The sequence below is a fragment of the Nyctereutes procyonoides genome, unplaced genomic scaffold (genome assembly GCF_905146905.1).
Source record: "Nyctereutes procyonoides isolate TBG_1078 unplaced genomic scaffold, NYPRO_anot_genome, whole genome shotgun sequence".
Classification (NCBI taxonomy): domain Eukaryota; kingdom Metazoa; phylum Chordata; class Mammalia; order Carnivora; family Canidae; genus Nyctereutes; species Nyctereutes procyonoides.
In genome coordinates, this window is record NW_026575131.1 from 34,873,654 (window position 1) to 34,884,062 (window position 10,409).

Genomic DNA, 10,409 nt, shown 5'->3' on the forward strand with positions numbered 1-10,409 from the left:
TTCCACAAAAAAACAGTAGACCAACATATAGAGTGTTTAAAATAGCATTTCTGGGCAAATTCAAACGCTTGTGGTTCTAGGACTCACATCTGTTTCAGTTTTTCCTCAGTTGTATATTGACCAGTGTTCTTTATTGCAAAAACATATACTTCATTTAGGAGCGTCAGCATATTTTTCCTTCTCATCCTGGAGTGCATTCAAGATCTTCCCAATACAGGAAAATTAACAAAAAATTTATATATAGGCAGCGGCAAACAGAGCCATGTTCAAAATAGTAATTATGGGCTCAAGTAAAAAAGGAAGACTGTTTTAGGTTTTAGTCCGATTTATCTGTTCAGTTCTTCGAGCTGCTGACCTCCTGAGACTGGCACTGGATATGTTTTAGTAGCCTCCCCAAACCCTTTTCACGTACAATTTTGCCTGTACCAATTTTCAATTTGTTTTTGTAAAGCATTATTGAAGCCACTGGAATTATCAAAAATGACGCTCTAGCAGGATGAGTTCTCCAAATGAGAGACTGGTACTGGCTGACTCCAAAAGGTCATTAGCAAAAACAGTCCCCAAAGACTGAGTGGTGCATAATATAAATAGAGACAGATAGAAAAGGTACTTATAACTTGAAGCATATATATAATGCAAATACGCACCAAGGCATAGGTCTAAGATACCGCATTATCACTGTAAAGTATACTTTTAAAATATTTATTTTTTTAAAAAAAGTATTCTTTAGTCTCCCCTGTCTCTATGGAATGGGGAAAACCAGATGCCATGTTTTGAAAGATGATAAAATAAGTTTTTAATACAGGAAACATTTGGCAATGTAGGAATTAAAACTTAGGAAATGGATCTTCTGATTTACCTGTTTGCACAAACTTTACACTTAAACCTGATGATTGGATAATTTATTTCAGTGAAACATCTTGTTAGCCAACTGGAAAAAAATGGATGTAGAATGATTAAAGGTTGGTATGATTTTTTTTAAAGCAAAAAAATGTATCAATTTGAATTTAGAAGATTTCATTAAAATGCTGTCTCAGTATTTCAAAAGCAGAAAAGAAATGAGGAAAATTGCCGCTTAGATCAGTTTTATATGTAGTGTACAATTTGCTGGGCTAGAAATGAGATAAAGATTATTTATTTTTGTTCATACCTTGTACTTTTCTATTAAAATCATTTTATGAAATTGGCGCAGTCATGTGTGTGTTTAGCAGAGATGGTGTTCATGGCCATCAAAGTTGGATGTGGGTACAGAGTACAATGATGGTTTAGGGCATCCAGAAAAATAAAGTCACGTTTCATGCATATGCGTGACATTTTGGTTGAATTTTGAGGGTTTAATTTGTATCTTAATGCTCATTTTTCTTTTACCGGATGCTCACCTTGAGTTCTTATTCATTCTGCTGCTGTTAATGTAAAAGGGTCATTCTCGGAGATTATCGTTGAGTGTGGGAACTGAGCATAGTGACATGGGGTTATGACGAAATTCCAGGGCAAGAGAAGAAAGACTAGGATTTGAGGAGAGAGAGAAAATAATGTTCGAAATAAACAGACCGAATCACCTGAAATATTCTGCTGGTTACTTTTTGCATGTTGCACGGTTGCCAGCCAGGTGTCTAGAACTTCAACACTGTTGGTGTTTGGGGCTGGGAAATTCTTTATTTTGGGAGTTTCTCCCGTGTGGCAGAGGTTTAACAGCATCCCTGGCCTGTAACCACTAGATGCCAGCAGTACCCACCCCCCCCAATTCGTGACAACCAAAAATGTCTCCAGATGTTGCAGAATGTGTCCAGGGAGGAAAGTCACCCTCAGTTGAGAACCACAGCTTTAGATGGAGGGACTGAGGACCTGAGCACTTGAGGAATACAGGCTAAGTATAACGGGGGACTGTTAACTTGCCCGAATTGAGTAATGAGCCAGAAAAGCCCCTTGCAAGTGTTCCTGTGTAGAAATGGAGATGCAGCATCTTCCATAGGGCAGCTGGCTTAGCAATTAAGAACATAGATTGGATTCAAATCCTGGTACCAGCATTGGCTGTGTCACATTGGGGAAGTCGTATAACCTCTCTGTGCCCCTGAACCTTTGTCTTTAAAATGAGAGGTAGTATTATACCCACCACTTAGAGTTGTAAAGATAAAACGAGTTAACATGTTTGGAGTGCTTAGAGCAGGTTCTAGTACAGTCCATGCTCACTAGCTTGCTGGGAGGGCTAGAATAAGTCCGAAGGCTAAACCCCCCGGGAAGTGTGAACCAGTTCTGCTTAACATTCCCAACGGTGGCCAGCTTGATGCTAGGAAGGCACCCTTAGTGTTTGGGGAAGTAGCAAACTTGCGGCCCACTGTCTACATCACATTTCAGATGTGTTTTGTTTGATTGGCAAAGCATTAAAACAAGGCTCAAGTGAGTTGCCAACAAGATGAGTACTTGCACATTCAAATTTGAATTTCTGGCTTGGAAAATGGGATGAGCTGGCCACCTGGATGCATGATATCACAGGTCCCCTGTAGCAACAATCAGCCGGATCCGAGCAGCGACTGCCCCTCTGAGCCAGGGTGGGGCATGTCCAGTTCACCAGCCATTTATGTCACCTAACAGTCCCCTGCAGTTTCTTGCACTTGTGGTGGTTTTTAAAGGTGTTTCTCTTCTAAATCCGAGTTTCTAAACCTTACCATGGTTGCCATTTGGGACCAGATAATTCTTGGCTGGGAGGGACTATCTTATGCATTATAGCATGATTACTGGCATCCCAAGGCCTCTCTCCACGAGATGCCAATGGCACCTTCCCATTGGTGACAAGCAAAAATGTCTCCAGACATTGTCAAATGTTCCCTGGGGGGCGGGGTGTGTGTGGCAAAATCACCCTAGTGGAAGCCCATTGGTCGAAACCCAAAAGATCTGTATTTATAAGTTAACCAATGAGGGTAAACAAAGAAATAAGACAAAAAAGATTAGTCTCTTGGAAGGAGATATTTGGCACATCGCAAGAGCTCAATAACTAATGAATGAATGAAAATCACATCCATTCTCCGGTTTTAGCCTCACCACCATTCTTGAATCTCTTTGATCTTACTGTTCCTCCGCTGAAACATGGGCAGAAGAACAATTAGGCTTGATACTGAAATTATGTGATATCACCTGCAAAAGGCTAAAAATAGTAGCAACTTAAGAGGGGGGATTAGCATCAAAAACAAAGGCAATAAATTATCAGCTAAATTTTTCTAACCAGCCTGCTGCCAGGAGCTTAACAAATGGGTGTCCCAGTTGATTTTTAATCTCGAGCTGCAATTTCTGAAGACCTTTCCATCACTCACAGACCCAGGAGATGCTCAACAGTAGGCGCGTCAAGGCCAAACAAGTTCGGGAGATGACAGACGATGGACTACTGCCCACTGGGAGACGTACGATGCTCGTTGGTAAGTTGGCAATGCTAAAATCGAAGAGAGCGCGGAAACAAACCTGCTGCTTAACTCGGAGCCGGTCGGAGCTTTTGACTTCTGTTCCTTTAGCACCTGTTCCTATCCCGTGGGTCAGCCGGGAAGCGCTGGGGCTGCTTGCCCCTCGGTGTGACTGTGGGGACTCCTCCTACTGGGTCCAGAGCGGCCTGGCTTGTGTCCACGGCTTCCCGGGGGATGCGGCGCTACCTGTGTTGCGGCTGGAGAGCTGGTGTCTGTCCCTCATGCCAGTGGAGGCTGGTCCCGAGTGGCAGCTCACCTGCTTCGCGGTGCGGCTCGTTAGGAGGGGAAGGATGTGCTCTGGAGACATGGAGGGACCACAAAGGTGAAGCAAAGGAAGAAAGGAAGGGAGATGGAGGGTGGGGGGAGGGAGAGAGAGAGAGAGAGGGAGAGGAAGAGAGAGAGAGATGAAGGAAGCCAAGAGGGAGTCCAGATGTCCTCTGACCATCGGCTTCGGACAAATCTCCTTCCTAATAGTTTTTAAAAAGTGAGATGGAAAAGCTATATTTGACAAGCATATATTCTGTACCTGGTACTTGCTAAGGTGTTTTTTTTTTTTTTTAAGATTTTACTTATTCACAAAAGACACAGAGACAGAGACATAGGCAGAGGGAGAAGCAGGCTCCCCGCAGGGACTCGATCCCAAGACCCCAGGATCACGGCCCGAGCTAAAGGCAGATGCTCAACTGCTGAGCCACCGAGGCATCCCCTCACTAAGGGTTTTATCTTTCACTCCTTTCAATAAGATTTTCAAGCATCTTCTGAAGTAATGTTTATAAGCCTTCATTTTATAGATGAAGAAATTTTATAGATGAAGTTTAAAGAGCTTCATTTGACCCGAGAGCAGATTTGTCCAACAAAAATTCATGCTCTTCCTTTACCGATGTGGATCCTGCGAGAGGGCTCTCTACCCAAAGCCTGCATTTCCCAGGTCCCCTCGCAGCTAGGTAGGGCAGGTTTCCAGCAATGGAATGTGAACAGAGGTGGTGTCTGTCCATTTTAGTGCTGGGAGGTTTGAGAAGACACTAAGTAGGAGTTCTCCGTGGCATCTTTCCCTTCCACCAGTTGGGAACAGCGGGCTCTGAAGTGCTAGGTTGATGGAGCCAGGGCATGAAAGAAACCTGGGTCCTTGACCCCCCCACGTGGAGGAAAGCCATGCACTGACCAGAAACTCCCTCCTCAGACTGGGACTAAAGTATAAAGTTCCATCAACTGATAGAGCAATTAGTTATTCACTACCCAGCACATTGCTCCTCCTGGTACTTCAGGCCACTTGTCATGCTCCTTTGGTCAGGACCCAGGTCGGTCACTGAGTCCCTAGACACAGTGGAAGGCCCTAAGCTGAAAAGTCACAGGTTGGGAAGGTTCCTTGCACGATTTCCCATCCCACCCCCAGAGGACCCTGGCTCCTGCGAAGCATGTGGTTTCACCTGGAGAACTCCATCCTCTGGAAAGTCCAGACGTGTCCTGACTCATTCATGTTCATTATCAAAGAAGGCTCAAACTTCCATCAACTGGGGTCGCTCCCAGCCATCTAAGAAAATAGGCCTCATTCAGTAAAGGCAGAGCTTTCCCTGCTTCTGACATAGCTTGTGTGTAATTTGGGGTAAATTTCTTCCCCTTACTGAGCCTCCAATTTCCTTTTTGTTGTTGTTGTTTTTTTCTCTAAGGACCCTTCCAACTCATTTACTGCTTTATCATTTACTCAGCAGGAAGGGATATTTAATGAACACTTACTGTCTGCTGGGCACTGACTTAGGTGATGGCTACAGAGGTGAAGAAAGCAAACGTGGTCCAGCCCTGCCCAAGTAACCAGCAGTCAAGATGACAGGATATCAGGGAACAATGGGGTGCCAGAGGGGGCCTGGAGGAGAGAGCCAAACTCAGACTTGCGTATCAAGAGTGCTCCCTGGAGAAAGGGACATTTTACCTGAGCTCTTAGAGACAAGTAGGGACTATCTAGGTTAAGTGGTAGAAGTGTGGGTAATAGCATTCAAGGAAAGCTCTGCTTGTGCAAAGGACCTGAGGTAGGAGAAGATGTGGTCCATCCAAGGAACTGTGATTTGAGGGGTATGCCAGCTTGTGAAGGGGACGGGGAATCACGGGGGATGAAGTTGGGGTGCATTGCAGCTCACACTGCAGTTAGGCAGGGCCTAGATATCTTCCTTAGGGGGATGGGAAGCCATGGGAAGATATTCGGCAGGGGTGGGGCATGTTCAGGACTAAATTTTGGGCCCTGATGAACTTCATGATCTTGGGGACATCTTGGTGTTGCATTGTCTTGGCTCAAAACCCTGCAATCCTGGGCTTCTAGCTCAACTTGGGATGGCCTTAAAGTCCCTGTAACCAAGAAGATTCTCGCCCCATGCTTGCCAACCTTTGTTCCACTAGTGAGACCTGCCATAAGTTGTACCTCACACTCTTGTCCCAGGGCTGCCATCTATGTGCACATTTCCCCCACCCACTGAAGGGCTCTCCTCATGCCACTCGCCTCAGATGCCATAATCAGAGCTGTGCACACCAATGGTGACCCCCTGACAGTAATGTTGCTAAATCTGTGCCAGACTCAGTGCAAGAACCAATTCACAGGCTTCATCTCATTCACTCCTCATAACAAGCTCATCAAATATGGATATGAACATCATCTCCATTTTACAGATGAGAAAACTGAGGCCAGGAGATATTAAGTCATTCCCTTTATCAATTTATTGCTGAATGACACACAGTAATTGCACCAAACCTTAGTGGCTTGAAACAATCACCACTGTATTTGCTTATGATCTTGTGAGTCAACAGTTTGGAATGGGTTAGCTGGGGTTCTGCTGCTGGTGCTTGGGGCCTGGCAGGTCGGCTAGGGGCTGGATCAATCCTACATGGCCTCACTCACGAGTCAGTGGTTGATTCTGGCTGCTGCCTGGGCTTTTCTCTTGATGTGATCTCTTAGTTTCAGGGAGGCTGGCCTGGGCTCCTTCACATCCTGGTACCACATTCCACGAAGGTGCGAAGAAAAGAAGCTTCAAGGCCTCTTGAGACCTGAATTCAGAAGTTACACTTCTGCAGCATTGTATCCGTCAGAGCATCCCAAGGGTAGTCCAGGTTCAAAAAGGTGGAGAACTAGACTCCACCTCTGGATCAGAGTGGTGGCAAAGGCATGTTGCAAAAGGGATCTGCACAAGGTCTCATTTGCTATGGTAGCTTTGCAAACAGTCTCTCCGATGGGTCAAGATCCTAGAGTGTTTGGTGGTCTATCTCCCCTCTCTCCTGGGACAGCACCTGTAGTAGGATGCCCTTCTCTCATCCCTAGAAGCACGGTGCAGAGGGGAGGACAAAGAACTTGGAGTTAAGTAAGCCTGGCTCCAAGCATTGCTTTTCTTAGCTGTGTGTCCTTTGGCTACTTACCTCTCTGAGCTTCATTCAGGATTCTTATGTGTAACATGAAGGAATGATAATGTCATACAGCGTTGGCAAGGATTGCTAAGTATGTAAATAAAGAGTCTGGCACCAAGGACGCACTCAAGTGCTAGTAGGGATGGTGATGGTGGTGGTGGTGATCCCTGGCATGGGGAGAAACCAGCCACATTCCATCACCGGCTTTCAATGACTCATGAGCCTCCCTGATTCAGCAGATTGCAGGACGCTCCCTTCAAGGCACTGGGAGGGGGCTCTTGAAGGCTCTTGATCAGCTTCAGGCTGGAGAAGCAGAGGGTGGGGAGTCAGAGGATGGGCTTAGCCTCAGCTCAGACATGCCGAACCCTCCCCCATCCATGGGAAACTGTGAGGCATGCCTTCCCATGTCTTAGGAGAGACCAATGACATGAGCAGGGTGGGGACTTACCTCCTCTTTACAGCAAGATTCTGAGGCTGGGAAGAGCAGCCGGGACTCCTGAATCCCAGGCACACCCTTCAGCGTACCTCACTTCACTTCCTGTGGGGAGCAAACTGTGCTCCCCTCAGGGCAAGCCACTAAGCTTCCTCTGGGCCTCAGTCTTCTTGTCCATGAAGTGGACATAAGAAGATCTGTGTAACCCACGGCACAGATTTATTAACAACTGCTCCGGTTTACCAAGCACGTAATATTTTTACTTCTATTATTTTGTTTGAGCTCATAGCATCTGACGAAACGAAAGGATTCTGTCTCTAGTTTATAGAGGTAAGAGAAGCCTCAGCAGATTAAATATGTTGCCCAAACTATAGAGGTGGTAAGAAGCAGAGCCAGGTCTCTCTGATCATAGAGCCCTTGTTTTCGCCCGCGAGATGGTAGGGCCCCCGGGTTGCCGGGAAGAGAAAGATGGAAAGCCAGAAGTGCTAGAAATCTAACATTTCACTCCTGACCCAGGATCGCCTGTGCTCGTTTGCAAGTTGAGGCCTTGAAAACGTCTCAGGGGTCTCGTGCTTGTGCCATCGGAGCACCCTGGGGGCTGTCAGGCAAGGTTTCCCTCTGCCCGTGAACCAGCGCTGGGAGGATCCCGGATGAGGGCTTTATCCGCATGAAGGGCCCCAGCGGGACTCCTGCTGTCTGGATTCTGACTGCACCCTGGCCACCACTTTGCTGTGTGACTCTGGGCAAATTCCTGTCCGTCTCTGGGCCTCGTTCTCTGACACGTGCACCGTGGTTTGGATGGGGTCACATGGCGAGTTTGACTTCCTGCAGAGCAATGTCGTAGCCCGGGATGCGGATTCTGTATCACGGTGGAGAACAGGACTTCGGGCCTGACGTTTGTGAATAGAAGGGATGCCAATGAAAGCTGGCGCACGTTGCTTCGGCCCAGCAGCAGTGTGATGTAGGGAAAGCTTCTCTTTGGCAAGTGGGCCTCGGTGCACACCCACACGCCCGCCACATCCACGCAGGTGCCTCGCTCACATGGGGTGGGGGGAGGATAGGAAAAAACTGTGAGCGTTGGGCTCAGAAACGTGCAAAGCTGTTTCCTGGACCTTTCTGAGCTTTCATTTCCTCCTCTGTAAATAGAGGGGCAAACCATATCCACTGTGCAGGGGTTTTGTGCAGGGTCGAGTGCGTGGCGATGGGCACGGGGTAACTGCTCAATAAATGGAAGCCGTTATATTGTCATCTTCCTCCACAAGCCCTCCTGTCCGCCCCGGAGAGAGAAGCCTGATCGATTATTTAGTGGCAGGTAATTGATCAGAGATGCTCTTCAGTGCACTGTCTGGGGGGCCGAGCGTTCGGAGGAAAGGCTCGGAGAGCGGCGGCGGCCGGCCCCGCAGCCTCTGGGGGGATTTCTGGCGTCGGCCGGCGGATTGCCTTTCCGAGGGCCTCCCTGACTTCCACGATTCAGGCTGTGCAGGGGGGCGGGCTGCTCTGACTCTTTCATTCCACGTCTCCCGGATGCCTCTGAGTGCCAGGCCTTTTGTGGGGTGCAGAAACGAGGAAGACTCCCTCCTGCCCAGGGGGAAGCTCCGGTTCTGCACGGGGGTCTGCTCCGGGGTGCAGTTTCGGGGCGAAACAGGGAAGAAGACTCAACCCCGGCTTCCCCCGGGAGCCTCCAAGGCTGGCAGAGAAACCGCACTCCAAGCACGTTTGCAGCGAGTAGTGTAAACCACTTGAATCCGGGTCCGAAAACCAAGAAACCAGTTCTGAGTGTTTTCACCCCTCCCACCGCTTCCTCCTAAATTTCATTAGGGCTGACAATTTGTATATCCACTTACAGGGTAATGTGATTTAAATGGCTGACCGTAACTGCTCCAGCCGAGTTTTCCCTGGGCGCGGTGAGCAGCCGAGGCAGCTGGGGACGATCCCAGGGCGGTGGGGCCCGTCCCCATCGGTGCGGTGGCCTGCATGTGACTCGTCAGGCGTGGTGTTCACCCTCGGAGACGCGGGGACAGCCTCTTGGCTGCCTTCCCCCTTCACCCCACCATCACTTTTGTTCCTGGAGGCCCAGCGATCTTGGAGTTTTGGGCACGCAATAAAACATGCTCGACCACAAGGCCCCTCTCGAGCCAGGACTGCCGGAGGAGGAAGCCAAGTCCCTTGGCCGGACTGTCTGCATGGTGAGGCGCAATTGATAGTGTGTGTCCTGCTTCGTGGCTTTCCTTTTTGTTTTGGCTTTGTAACTAAAACAGAGCTGATGTCTCAGAAATGGGATGCTCAGTTTTATTTGATCCCCTATCAACATTTAACACACGTTTTGTGTGTGTGTGTGTGTGTGTGTGTGTGTGTGTGTGGCAAGCAGTTAACGTATCATGGATTGAATTTGGGTTTGAATCCTCGCCCTGTCTCACTCGGTGACCTCAGGCATGTCATTTTCCCTCTCTGAGTATCAATCTGTAAAACTAAGCTGGTGTTTCCTGCCTGGCACAGTCGGCAGTGTCCAGCATAGGAGCTGTTAGCCACCTATGGCTATTTACATTTAAATTAATTAAAATAAAATAATGCAGTTCCTCAGTTGCACTAGCCACTTTTCAAGTACTCAATAGCCACATATGCAAAACGACAGTGTGGCCATAGGACTTCCTGCCACCGAGGAAAGTTCTCCTGGAAGCCGTGGCCAAGAACCATGCCAACACCCACAAGAGGCTCAAGACGCCCCTAAAGGAGAAAGAGTGGCCCCCACTGCCTTTAACTAGCACAAGCATGTGGCCAACAGGGGCGTGATTTAAATCAGAAAAATAATCTTACAGAGAACAGTTTCCCTAGAGTTTAGTATTTGTAAATCACAGATCAGCTGCCTCGTTCTGTGGACCTTTTTCCTTGTACCTATAATGGCCAAACGTGGGAAAATACAGCATAGAGATGCAGATGCAAAAAGCAGAACGGAGGGCTGTAATAGGGCAGGTGCTCAGTGCCCTTGGTTCCGGACTGTGTTAGCCACGGGTCCTTATGGTGCGATTGGAGTCCGATAACACGACACAAGCTTGCTGGAAGATGCTGAGATGTCTCCTGGGATCCAAGAAAGACCTGAGCCATCAGTGTGGTCAGAAAGTCGTGAATTTTGCCCTCTGCTA